The following is a 14,146-nucleotide window of genomic DNA, read 5'->3' as shown; positions in this document are numbered from 1 at the left end:
TGCCATCACAGAGAGGTAAACACCTTTCAGTAGAGCAGCAAAGGACAACCGCTCCTCTCCTCCAACATCTCTGAAAAGGCTTTTCAGAGGGATAATGTATCTAAGAGACAGCAAACTGTCAGCTGAATTACTCCTGAGCATCTGAGGGACACGATAGGGCTCAGGGAGCTGAAGTTGGAGGCAGTAGAACTGTGGAGATGTGCCAGGTCGCAGCCACAACAGAGCTTCAGCCAGTTTCAACACGAACTCCAAGGGTGCAACAGGAGGAAGGAGCTGAATTTGCAGCATACAAAAGTGGTTGTAATCACAGGTGCAAATTTATAGAAATGAAGCAAAAGATTTGCTTGATACAGATCTGCAAGCACACTCAGTAACCCCTTTCTGCATCCCTGTGCTTAAGGGTACCCACAACAGCTTTCAGACAGAGGAATCAAAACTTTGGATTAAAAATGACCCTCCTTGAACAAGTCCCCCCCTATGCTCAGCTTCCAATGCTGCTGGGTAGTCAACAGAGAAAACGCTTGGAGAGGACCTAGCTTTCCACCCTAACAGAAGCATACAAAGACAGACTGCACTGGCAGAGACCTCCCTGAAACACAAACACACCAGAAATGTGCTGTTTACAAAACCTGATTTTGAATACATGTGTATATCCACACACATGTAGTAGGTGACCTTTATCAGTGTATTCAGCTATATGCCCCCCCCCCAAACATACTACAGATGTGAGACAGGATGTGCTATCTTAAGCCTGCCAGCAGGACAACAAAAGGACATCAGCTGAGATGCAGCCACTGTGTATCACCAGATATATGACCACTCACAGCAGCCTACCTGCAGAAGAGAGACAAAGCCTGCTGTAGGGCAGCCAATTGCAAGGTATTTTGTAAAAAAACCCTCACCTTCACTCACTGTACTGCAAATCTGACCCCAAAGCAATGCAGGTTCTCAAAACCCAGGTGGAAATAGCCTTGCCTACCAACAAACTGATTCATGTTTTAAAGCAAGCAGCTTTTGCCAATATATTAAACTAAGCAGATGGTAAAATAATAAAATTCGGTAATGAGATAAAACATCTTTAAACAATTACAGCATTTGTACTTGACTTTGTTACTTCTAAGGCAGCAAGAGCAATATTGCAGCAGACAGTGTCCCAACACAAGAGCATTTAGCATGATAAAGTGACTCCATACGGGACTCTGTCACTCATGCTTTAACTCCAAAGTAATTGCTTTATTAGGGCTTGATTAGCTGGTGCTGGTGATTAGAGAATACTCTGCAAGTATCACTTAGATCTGGAAGATCTAGTGACTGAAACAGGAGGACCGTGCCAGGGCAGGAGCTGGTGCTGACAGGCATGATGCAGATGACATGCTGTGGGCAGTGGGACCTGGCAGTGCTGGCACAGAGCAACCAGAGGGAACACACAGCTGCCCAGAACAGCAACCTTCAAACTTCCCTGGGAAATTCTGAACAATTGGCTTTTTTTTTTTTCTTGTTGGCATTCGGATTTTATTACACTGAGCCAGAGCCCCAGATACATGCATTGAAAACTGCATGCATCTATTATCTCTATTTATTACATAAAACCACAATGATGCTTTAACAGTCCCTTTCACTGCACTTCCATTAGCAAAATACTGGCATGACTTCCTCTCCCACTCCCCCAATAACAATTATAAATATACCCCCTAACTACTTCTGTTTTTCAAAAGTACATTTTCCTAATATTTAATTTATAAATCATTTCCCACATGTATTAGTAATAAATGTTTAAAGGCGGCAGACAGGAATACAACAGGAAAGCATAATGCTTGCTGTTTACTAGGAGGCCTCATTAAAAAGGCATCAAGAGCAAGGAAAATAAAAACAACCTTGTGAACCTTTGTAATCGGTCTCAAAAGAAATGTCACTCTGAAGACACCAAGGCAGAAATGTCCCAGCCCTTTCTAGTCCCAGAGATTAGAAAAAAACCCGAACCAGCTCACTACACCTTTTGCACTCCTCAGTCCTCACACTTCTTACCAGGCTCTCAGACGCAGTTACAAAATGCTTCAGATGCCAGATCTTACATGAAAGTTGCAAAAACATTACTCAGCCAAACAGTAGATCTGGTAAAGCTAAAATGCAACATGGAAAATCACCACCCTGTACTCAATTTGATTAAATTTGATCAAATGAGTCTTTGCACTATTACTACTGAGCTCCTCCATTCCATGTGAAAAAAACGTGGGTGCTTCTCCAGAACTCGTGTTCAGTGCAATACCCAAGATCTGGTGCTTGCATCATTTTTTCCAGTGAGCTGTGGCCAGCACCTCCATGAAGCAACCAAAGGCAAGTTTCAAGGATCTGTATGAATGCTTTCAGGGCACATCCATCAAAGGCATTATTACCGTCACTGCCATCACAGCCTAACTAAGCTCAGTAAAAACAGTAGGCATGGCAGCAGGGATGTCTGTGCAACATGTGCCCATACCCGGGGCCCCAGCAGCTCTGATCGCACAAGTACAGCACCCAGTGACTTTGCTTTGGTAGTCACTGAGCCAGCTATACTAATGCATGGCCATCCATTGTGTGATAACATCCTCACACACAGCATAGACAAACCCTCGGCTCTGGACCACCCTTATACATGTGTGTACGCATGTTATCCTTTTCCACCCCCTCACAGTTCTTGAAGACATTCATTTTGGAAACAATAAGGCCACAGAGATGGGCAGATGGCTGCCACACATACAGGACCCTAACAGAGCCATGCAATGGCAGCAGCTCCAAGCCACTCACAGCACAGACCTCACCCGTCACCAGCTCGCCTCTTCTCCATGGTGTTACAGCCCAGCAACTGCTATGGCATGTGAGAGGTGTCTGAACATATCTTAAATTCACAGCTCTTTGAGGGGAAAAAAAATTGCACCCCTAAAAGCCCTGATGAGGAGCTGCCATCCAAATCTGTTTTCATCCATTTAAACGCCTATAAACTTTAGTGTTGTTTATTGGCAGATCAGCCTGCTGCGAGCTAACACTTTGCTAAAGGCTGGCCAGCACACATGCTGGTGCGCTTTCACAGGGCGCTCCCACAGAGCCACACACAGCCCTGAGTAGGCTTCAAGTGCATTTTAACAACCTTTTTGGCACATTCCTGGTTGGTTTTGCCATGCCATTTTTTGTGCAAACTATAGCTTCCAAGATTAAGAAATACATCTTCCACCTCCTCCCTATCCTTCTCCTTCCTCCCCACCCACAAAACACTTCTACAGTTTCTTGCATGAGAGACCCCAGTTTTGGTAAGCACCCACAGCAGTGGGAGAACAGGCACAAGCACTGCTCTCCAGGTGAGCTGCTGCTTGCAAAGCATCCTTGCTTCCAGCCGCTGCAAGGCCAGCCTGCATACTGCCTCTGCTGCGGACACCAGCTCCTCCTCTCCCCCTCCCTGTGCTCTCTTGTCCTGTTTTGCACAAACCTCTGCTGGCTTAGAAATGAACATAGTGAAAATTGTTTAAATTCATCAGGAAGAATAATTCCTAATGGTCTTTGTCACACCAACTTGGGTAATCTGCTGCATGCAAGCACAGCTCACGTGGAAAGGCTGTGTAATTAATACAATCCCTCTCTCCACTGGTCAGAGATCAAGAAAGTGCCATAATTACTTTCACATGTTAGGTGTCATCAGAGCATGATCATGCAGTTAGTAATGAAGGAAAACCTACTTCCCATACCAAATGAAATAAACTCTGCTGTCTCTTCTCCTCTGCTTTCCCAAGTAACCTCTTGCTTACAGCAGAGATGAATGCCATCCACACACAGCCACAAGCCAGGGGTTACCCATGACTCCCCCCAGGCACCACAATTACCATCACAGCCCCTGGTCTAGACCTCTCCATAAGTTTAATAAATAGCTCTAAAAATTCACTAATTACCCTGAATAGGAAATTGGGACAGGAAAGCTGTAATAGATCATCTCCCCATGCAATCTCCGTCCTCACTCATGATTCTTTAGCCCAAGTTATTAAATCTGCTGATACGTGGGTGTATTTAGCTTAACAGAAACATGCAAGAGATATGGTTATTAACAATTTCTCACAGGGAATGTGTGGTTTTCATAGATGTTGTACCCCCAAATCAGGTAAAATCTACAACAAAAGGGAGTAAGAAAATTACAGGAAGATTACCAGCTTCATTTTGCAGTATCGCCTACCAACTTCTTCACCTTCACTGTTAATAAAAAGAGAACTGGGGTAGGAACTTCATAATTCATTTGAATTTATGTAGACTAATTACTTTTCTGCAACCAATGTTGCACAGGCTCTTTGGTGCTGATGAACTGCTCTTTACTAACCCTGCCTGGTCTGTCTGCAGCAACAGATGGGAGCAAAATGGCTTCTGTAAATCAGAAACAAGTGACAGCAACTAGATTATTTCACAGTCCTGTGAAACAATCTCAGGTAAAACTCACATTAGAATGTCATTAGGATTTCTGCCTGAAATATTGCTTTACATAAATTTTGTAGTATAATGGTTATTAAAAACCTCAATACAAAAAAAGAGACCTAATCAGTTCGGTAATACCCTCCCCTAATTTGCTTATAAGTTAAATCATATTTTTAAAAATAGATTATGATATATTGCAAGAGAGACTCCCTATTTTAATAACTTATCTTTAGATATGGAGAACAGCATTGCTAAAATACTAAAAATGTTAAAATGAAATTTCAGAATTATGAAAGTGCTGAAGTATTTCAATTTTCCATTACATGCACTTCAATTTTGCAAGATGGGTTTCAATTAAATCAGTCACTGCACTCAACTTTACAGCTGCCAAAGGCAAGTTATATCTGAGAAGGACAAAGTTTTAAAAAGAACCTTTAGGACTACACCAAATAAAGTAATTTAAGGAATAAAAATATCATGGGGTTTTTTGGCCAGACCAGTTAAATCAGAAGACAACCTGAGGGTCCCCTAGTACTACTACTGGGACAGAAAAATGACACCAGACTTACATAGTACCGCAGTATTACACTGGAGAGCTACATTACCTAGGAAGGAAAATTTTACTTACAATACCAGACGACCTTGTATTTGGTAAATGCTACCTTTTATCCATTTTAGCTTAATTTCAAGCCTCTGTGGATTTCTTCTTTTCTTCTAACCAACACAAGTGGCTAAAGCCTTTCCTTTTCAAGCATACTCTTTGAGCTGCTGGTCTCCCTTGCATTGATGCTTTACAAATGGAACAGCTTCAACATCTCCACCAGTCTAAACCCTTGAGAAATCCACGTGTATTCATTTCTTTGAAATTATTTCAGAAGAAAAAAAAAAGGCACTTCCTTACTTTGTGTTGTATTTCAGAAAGTTTAAATGGTCTAATATCCTATTCCTTTTCAACGTACCACAAAGTGCTAAATGGTAAGAATTACATTACTGCCACTGCTTAGATCTTGGCTGATAAGGTGAGCCTTTTACATTTATACTGACTTCTGAAAAAAGCTGTTGCTATACTGGTCTAATAATTAATAATTCATGGAGCCAAATTACAGCTCTAGGAGGATACAGCCATTTTTACTAGTTCTTTCACATTCCTCTGATTTATGTATGACTAAGTAGGAGACTGAGCAAAGGAAAAAAATTAAAACTTAACATTTCAGGTTTAAAATTAAATTGCTATTCCATATTCAGAAAGGATGGATGGAGCGGGATATAACAATGACTCTTTTGAGACAAGCACACGCACAAGATCTCTGAACATACATTATTTTATACAAAAATAGCTCTTGCCACTACTAAAATTGTAGCTATCTAAAACTTGAAACATTTATCACTAATGGGACTTCTAGGGCCATGGGAGTGCAACAGAACACACTAATATTTGTGATATTTTCACAATAGTCCTTCTTTCACGTTGTTCTTGATGATTGGACTAATTTTTCTGCACCCTGTATCTATCCTCTCATTGTTAAAGGCACATTTTTATTGATCCGTCTACAGAACAAGATCCTAAAAGACAAGAATCAGAAAAGGAATCAATTTTGTACTTTTTTTTTCCAGAAAAAAAACCAAAGGTGAATCAGAAAATTATCTCGTTCTCAAATCTACTGAGCACACCCTAGCTGACATTTTCAAAAGTGCCTAAAAGTGTTCTAAAGGGTAAGGACACAGAATATAATAAAAACAAAACAAATAAAAAAGGGTAGTCATCTAAAGACACAGGCATTTACTGAGGCTTTCAGAAGTTTTTAGTCCAATGCAGCTTTTTATTGACATGTTTTCCAACATTTCATCCTGACACACTCACACTGAAGAAATGCTGTCTTGAATCTTGGGAGAACAAGACTTTTTCATGTGGATATACCAGGCTCATGTTGAAAGCATCCAAAGCAGCATCTACTTAGAATACCTATTTCGATCTTGGTCAAATCAGTATTTCAGCATTGCTAAATAGGAAATTTTGAAGGGCTTTTAAAAGTTTTTGTTATTACCAATTCAAAGATGGATTATTGTCACTTAATGGTTTGAGAAACTATTGCCTCCATACAGCTACTACAGACTGTAGAAACACAACTCTGTTAAAGAGACGGTCTAAAAGATCAGTACTGTCTTTCCACCCTCTGGTTCATTTTCTTATCTTCCTCAGCACACTTAGCCCTCAGGCTTTTTGATGGTTTATCTCAGTAGGTGCAAATTCACAACACAACCACTACTCCGATGCTCCAATGGCAGTTATGACACACAAGCTAACATTAAACTCTTAAAAAGCTAAAGCTGCCCTCTTCATTTTGGCCAAGCTGCTGAAAGCCTGCAAGAAGCATCTGTTTTTATTAAAAAGCCTAAGGCCGAACTAATCCATTAAAGTTTCTGATTAGCACACGTTTTAGAGCTGCAAAATATGTTTGAACAATCATATATCTTCAATGGAAACAACTGGAAGTCCCCTTGTGTACAGGATTCAACTGAAATACAATGTTTGGCAGTGGAATAAGAAAACTTCTAATTATTGAAAGATGTCTCATTGTTCATACAGGTAGCTGAATTCCTGGCTATTTGCTGTCTTTGGTTTGCGCATCACAAACAAAAATCTCAGAAAACTTAATTACTGCAGCTAGACTGCTTAGCCTTTTCAACAAGAAAATAAATAATAATTAAAAAAAAAAAGTCCCAAGAATAAAGAAACTTATTACCTTGTTTTCTGTGAAAATGTGTAAGGGCAAAATTTTCATAACTGTTGAAATAATTAAGTCTTAAACTGATGCTTAGCTTCCTAAGAGCCCAAGTTACTTTGAAAGTTGTTGATTCCATATCATACACAATGATCTCACAGTTTTAAATTACCACTATCTATTTATATCTTACTCATTTTGAGCTCAATATCTAGTGATATGAAGCTATTTAAGCAGAGAACACACAATTTTGGAGCTGCTGCCCATGTTTGGCCACACTGCACAGAAGTATTTACATCCACAATCATACTTCAGTGTAAACAGCAGCAAAATAAGCTAGAAGGTATTGCAACAGATTGTTCTGCTGGAAAACAAAATGATCCAAAGTAACCCAAAACAAATCCTTCACCAACCTGCCAGAAAAGAAATATTAAGTATCTACCAGAGACAATTGCTAAATGTGTTAAATCTAACATTAATTTACTCAATTTTGTACTAAAAATGAGAGCACAAGAATATTATTGTGAGTACTTGTGTATCCCCTCTGAGATTGGCTGATTACTTCTGCTAGACTGATTAAGATTTTTTACTCACTGCACATTCACAATAAAATACTGCAATGGGTTGTCCATAGAGTAGTGGAGTTCTTGGAGATGATCAACACTCAAATACTCAAATGGAAAAGTCCCCGAGCAGCCTGACCTAACCAGACGTGCCTGGAACAGGAACCTGAAGTAAATGACCGCCAGATCAAGCCCAACCCACATTATTCTATGATTTTAACAACAAAATAGACACAAAACCTCCCGGGTGTCAAGACACTGAAACTGGGAATGAGCAAAGAAAAAGCAGATACACACAGGCACACTTGTGTATTAAAAAAACCCACCACACACCAAGACTTACTGGGAGAAGTTCACTCAAAGAACTTGAGTTACTTATTAAATCTATTATTCTCATGTAAAATGATTTGTTTTGTTACTAAGACTAAAAGATACATTTAAAACGAAAAGTGGTTGTTAACACCAACAGGACTCAATAACGTTCAGCACATGGAAATATTCAGCACCCAGGGGCACTTTCCTGAACTTCAACGAAGCTTTTAAATTAAATCCTGACATCGTATTTGACCAATAAGTGACTGATCTGATAATGCTGGAGAGCAACTAGAGAGGTGGTGGGTTAGTGTTAATTTACCACAATTCAGTTTTAAAATCAGTTCAGTTTACGTTAATTCCTGAGGAACCTGAAACCTTGGTTTCCTCTCCTGGAAAGGCTCAAAGTGCAATATAATTGGAGAGCCACTGCAGCTAATAGAGAAAAATAGCAGGAGATACCTGAGGGAAGTATTACATTGTTTTGTAAAGCAGAAACACCACAGAAAAACCTCTTAGGAGATGTAGTAACCTTATGCTCAAAGAATCTAATTCAAGGTGAATTTAGATGCAGATTTTTATCAAATACTATTTCTTTTCACTAACAATTTTGTTTATGCCTTCCCCCACCCCCTGACAGATTTAATAACATCCACTCCTCAATGTGAGCTGTATCTAGTATGTGCAGAGGGCAACCTTGCTTCTCACTTTATACGTACCAATAATTAGAAGCTTTGCAACTGTACTTAGCTCCACTTACTGTGATGAAAGATGCAGATGTCTGTTTTAAGAGCCTCTGATAAGCACTCAATTTGATCCGCCTACACAAATACCCTACAACTTACACTGTGCAAAATTCCTTAACCCACTATTCATGTACAAGTACACACTCCCAGCATTCAGACTTCTAATGTGGGATTTTTAGCCCGTGCAGAAGATTTGGGTGTACACCATAAACAACTCAGTAGCTGAACCACATTTTCCGAAACCATTCAGGGCCCCAGCGAGCTTCCAAGAAGAAACTCAAGCAGGCCAGCAATTGCTGACCCTACATTGTGCTGAAGGATCTCTGAATATCTCCGCTGTTAATTTCTTTAAATTTATCCCAAAGTCCTAAAAGCCAGCAGCAGAAATAAGTTAGGCTCCCAGCATGAAAAAGTACGTCCTAAGTATACATATACAAAGTATGTAAGCTAGTCATTTGAAATAAGCTAGTTGGCTTAAAGGTATTGCCATCAATTACAACACCATTACAACTGCAGCTTAAAAAGCTATTAGAAACTTCTGAAAATAGAGATTCGTAGTTTCTGGAAGTGTTATGACAAATTTCTAATTCTTTTAATAAGAATGATTATTTAAGTTTCCTTACACTGCTGAAAATCTTATACTGACAATGGAATTGTCTTTTGTATTGGCTAAATAAATCAGCACAGTAAACAAGGGCAATAATATTTAGTTTTGGTCAGATGAAAGCAAAGTCACAATGGAGAACTCAAAAATTAATCACAGACATTTTAAAACATACATGTGTTCCCCAAACCAATTAAACATGTGTTTTTGTCTTTTCTTAGTTTAAAACTGCTGATGTACCTTTCTAGCTATGAAGCCATCACGTTGGATATAACAGTGGGAGAAGAGAGAAGGGAGCCCATACAGACCATTAAACTTGATGCACACCAAGTTTATATAAGTGCACAACAAGAATGAATGACCACCATCTCTGGTATCCTTATATGTACTCATAACACTGAGAAAATTATTTTCCACCACAAAAGTAAAGGACTAAGTCCATAGAGAACTGGACTAGCAGACATAGGGGTGCAGGAAATCAAGCATCCTTGTGATTAAATATATTTTAATTAGTCTAATACATTCATTGTGTTGGAAATGCCAAAGGACGCTTAGAGTATGTAAGTGTTCGTTCATTCATAACTTTCCACTGATGTGCAAGTTACATTTGACAGTAAAAGAATAAAAGAAGAAAGTCTCATGCTCAAACAAAGTTTATCTATTTTAGACTAAGGATGTGCAATGGGCACATCTACTAAAGCTATACGGTAGGTCAGAAGTACAGCTGCACAGTTTTACCTTCTCTTCATAAACTCAAGTTTTTTGTATGGGCAAAAATCTTTCTTTTTTTTTATTTTTTCCTTTGATACAAGTCTAAGAAGAAGCCTATAGAAACATCTGCAGTATCAACTCTAAAAGTCTAGGTAGAGCTGTCTGTCAGCTGACCATAATATCACTAAGAGAGCATTAGGCAGACTGGCAAAAAGCCACATCCAGTTTGAAATGTGTACTGAAAGTTTCCTCTGTCAGATGAATCTTTAATCTATTTATAATCTACAATGTTTCCTCTAAACAGCACTCCCATGTCTTACCTTGTATCATTTTTCCACATAAATGCCATGCCACAGAGCTAAAACTTATGTCCAAATAGAAAAGTAGATTTTCTTTTTTTTAAAGTGAAATGTTTAAGAGATTGACCTTATTATAATTTGATCTACAGCTATTATTACCAGAACAACTCAAAAGCAATTCCTGTCATCTTCCCTGCTGCAGTGTTTTAGAAGCCAAACCCCTGCTACAAAAGAAAAAAAAAACCAACAAATCCCAACCCAGTTATTTCCCTTTTTTTACACGTCTTTTGATTAGAAAAAATAAAATGCTGACAAAAATTATTACATATCTTCTCACACATTGTTGCAGGAATAAGGGTCTTCAACCCATGTTCTTATGAAATTTGTTTAGGTAATTAACCTCAGATTTTGCCAGCTCTTCAGACAAGCAGAATTTATCTGAATCTAAAGAAGCCAGTTCTCGTCTTCCCTTCCTGAGCCATTACAGATAGCCCTCTGTTCTGCTCCTCAGATTTCACCCTTCACTCAAGAGACAGATGAACTGAAGCGTCATTGTTGGGTAAAGGAATTTTAGGTTATATAGCATAGCAAGAGTAGTGGTTTAAACCTTTTTAGCAGCAGGGATAAGAAAACACACTGTTGTGGATGCAAATGTAAACATTAGGGCTATTCCCACTCACATACTTTGCTAACAGCCCTCTAAAGTAGCAGACACACAGAAATTAGGTTTCCTTGCAGCACATCTGGCTATATAGAACAGAAGTAAATTAGCATCAAGCAAGTTACCAACTACAAAGAGCCTTTCAATTGCTATTTTACCCTTATACTACAATCTACACTGTACTTATTTTCTTTCAGAAGCTACAGAAACTAACAAAGAAAACATGTGCTGAGGTTTCACTATAATTATTAATGACCTTCTTATGCATCTGATTACGCACCATTCACAGTAGCCAAATTTAAGCCAAGCTTCTTATGCTGCATGCTCATTCAGCAAAGAGATATGGTTTCAGCTCTCATCTCACCAAGAGGCACATGATAGTAGCTAGCTTCTGGAGTTGAATTTTGAGTTGTTCGTAGCACTCACAAGCCTCACCTGAGACAGAGAGCACCCACCCATGGCACTGCATGAACTACAGTCCTTGAACAAGAGCTTAGAACATAAGCCAAGAGAAATGAGAAAAAGTCCATCTGTGATCCAGTCCCCACATGATGTACATTGTATGTTATAAGGGGGTCTGATTAAAAGATACTAATTGTCCTGTTCACTCATTAGACAAGAATTTTCACCTCAAAACCTCAAAGGCCTGACTTCTCCTGGACACAAGGCATCCAAGTGAGGGGGAAAACTGCAGCTCCACACAGCAAAAGCACATAAGGAAGGCCATGGAGATGGAGCACGACCGAGAGAAGCAGACACTGCTTAGCATCCCATTAACATCCTCTGCATTACAGCACAGGCCAGTACTGCTGCTCCTGATATTCAGATAGAGAGGATCCTGATCCTATCCTATCAAATAGCAGAGATATTGGGGGAAATCTTTATCTGCTTTGTGTAACATTGCTGGATAAAGTATATTTGGAATTCAAGCATTATGCTGGTACTTTTGATATTTTAGTTACTCCGGTGATGCATTGGCCCTCTATCTGCATCTCACATAGTTGAGAAACAGAGGAAGGCAGCAACTCAGCAGCTATGTAGGACAACAGCAGAGTGAGATATTTCATGCTGAAAACAGCAAGCCTGCAAATGCAGCAATCCTGGCAACAACACTGTACACAGCCTCACTGCAATAGTAAAAAGACTTCTTTTTTTTTTTTACAACTAAAATAACCAGACTCTCTGGTTATTTTAGTTGTAAATACTTAAAATACTCATGTCTGAGACAACATGATGCTGAATATTTCCATTCACACCTGTGATAATTATGCCTGACTGATATAGTAATTATTTGTTATGATGCTGCTAAAACATTACATTTTACTGTGCATATTTAAGCAACAACATCTTCACTACTTTTCATATGATTGACAAAAGTACACACTCCTAGAAAAAAAACCACCCTGTCTCTTTATGCTTCTCTGGTTCAACCAAGTTTCAAACCAGTGCTATGATTCCTCAGATCTTCTGGAGTCAGACACCAGTAAGGAAGAGCGGAAAGGATACAGTCCTTAGTTTTTGTTTTATTCCAAACTTTAAAACTACCTTTTCGTTGACCTTCATAATTTTTAATCTCAGATACAGATACGTGGATATTTCTTTAATATCTTCCTTTTTCTAGGTCATATTTGCATTATATTTAAATATTTTCTCAAAAATATACTGAATGGGAGCTTATTACTGGACAGTTATTCCGATGTTTGGGGATCAACATGTCATGACACACAAACAGGCTGGCAGAGAGGACTGGCAATGTACTGGGAGAGGGGAACTGTAGCTAGGTAGGACAAACTGCTCCTCTTCAACAGAAATACAAGCTAGATGAACATCTGGAATAAACCCAAAGCATGTAGTATGTCTAAGAAATTCAGTTACCCAAAAGAGATTTTTCTTTTGTTTTACAGTGTGTCATCTCATTTTATGACTTTGCAGAATTCAGTTGACAACATTTTTTACAGTTTCACACTAGGAAAACTGTTAAATACTACTAGAAAGAAAAGTCAAGTCAAGGAAAAACCCTGCTGCCAGCAGCATAAGTTTTGATTCAGAGAGAAGTCTCTCTGATTGGCAGGGCCAGATACTGCTCCTGGAGCTTCTGGTTCACTCCTTGACAGGAATGCTTTCGACTTGGCTCTAAGCTTTCAGATAACAAGAGAGTCGTTCAAAACGAAGCAGTCGGCAGAACAATGCTAATTATGCTCTCCCTGCCCCTTCCCTCAATTTAATATCTTTTAAAGATTATAAAGTTTAGGACAATAAAGACTGTAAGGACTGAACTTTCCCTCACAGTCAGGCAAAGTTTGAGTGCAGCAGGCTTGTCTGGAGGAAGCACGAGGGCAGCAGGGAGAACTACTCAAATATGAAAAGAAACTAAAAGAAAAACTGATTTACTTCTCACTTTAATATTCTTACAGAGATACATAAATAGATCTCAATTTTTATAGCTTCTAAGGGCAACACATCATGAAACTTAGTCTTTCAAACTGAATTTAAAGGCATCCTTAAATTATAGAAAAAAGACCTTTGTTCCCACAAGACAGCAATCAGAAACAGACTCACCAAATGTGGTTGGTTTGAGTCTAGGCAATTTTACTTTAAATACAAAAGAATCCTCCTTATGCAAAGTCTTTGATTAATTATTTTGCATCAGGAAGAATGAATCTTTTTTTAATTGTAGCAAAAAAAATTCTTTATTGATCGAAATGTCATTTAAAGTAAGACATATGGAACCAAAATCATTTCTGTTCTTTCCAAATTAAGCATACAAAACTAAAATTTAAGCTGCACATAAAATGCCATGTATTGCATGAAATGAATTTCCAATAATAGTAACTACTTTATATTGGTACAAACAAACTTTGTCTTAATTAGACTGACCTTTAGAAAGCTTCTCAGGCATTTGAGGATTGTAAATACTTTAAGTATGTATGATTCATTCACATCTCTGTTTGTCCAGACAACTCTGAAAGCTTTGAAGCACAGAGCTGGGGCCAATTCCACCCATCCTACAACTTACCTGGGTCCATCCAGCCAGGCCTGGATGAGTTTCATCCCTTCTGACTGCACAGATTTGGAGTGATTTCAACCTTGCCCCAACAT

The 14,146-nt window shown here is 38.9% G+C and overlaps 1 protein-coding gene across 3 annotated transcripts in view; it reads right to left on the bottom strand.

Moving 5' to 3' along the window:
- Nucleotides 1-14,146, bottom strand: part of LOC133217001 (contactin-4) — a 341,090-nt gene that overhangs the window by 233,169 nt on the left and 93,775 nt on the right. The gene's annotated exons all lie outside the window — the stretch shown is intronic.

The sequence above is a fragment of the Neopsephotus bourkii genome, unplaced genomic scaffold (assembly GCF_033783945.1).
Source record: "Neopsephotus bourkii isolate Nb327-2 ecotype Australia unplaced genomic scaffold, CSIRO-AGI_Nbou_v1 NB_1080, whole genome shotgun sequence".
NCBI classification, from domain to species: Eukaryota; Metazoa; Chordata; class Aves; order Psittaciformes; family Psittacidae; genus Neopsephotus; species Neopsephotus bourkii.
Note: the sequence above shows the minus strand (reverse complement) of the source record. Positions and strands in the feature narration are given on the sequence as shown.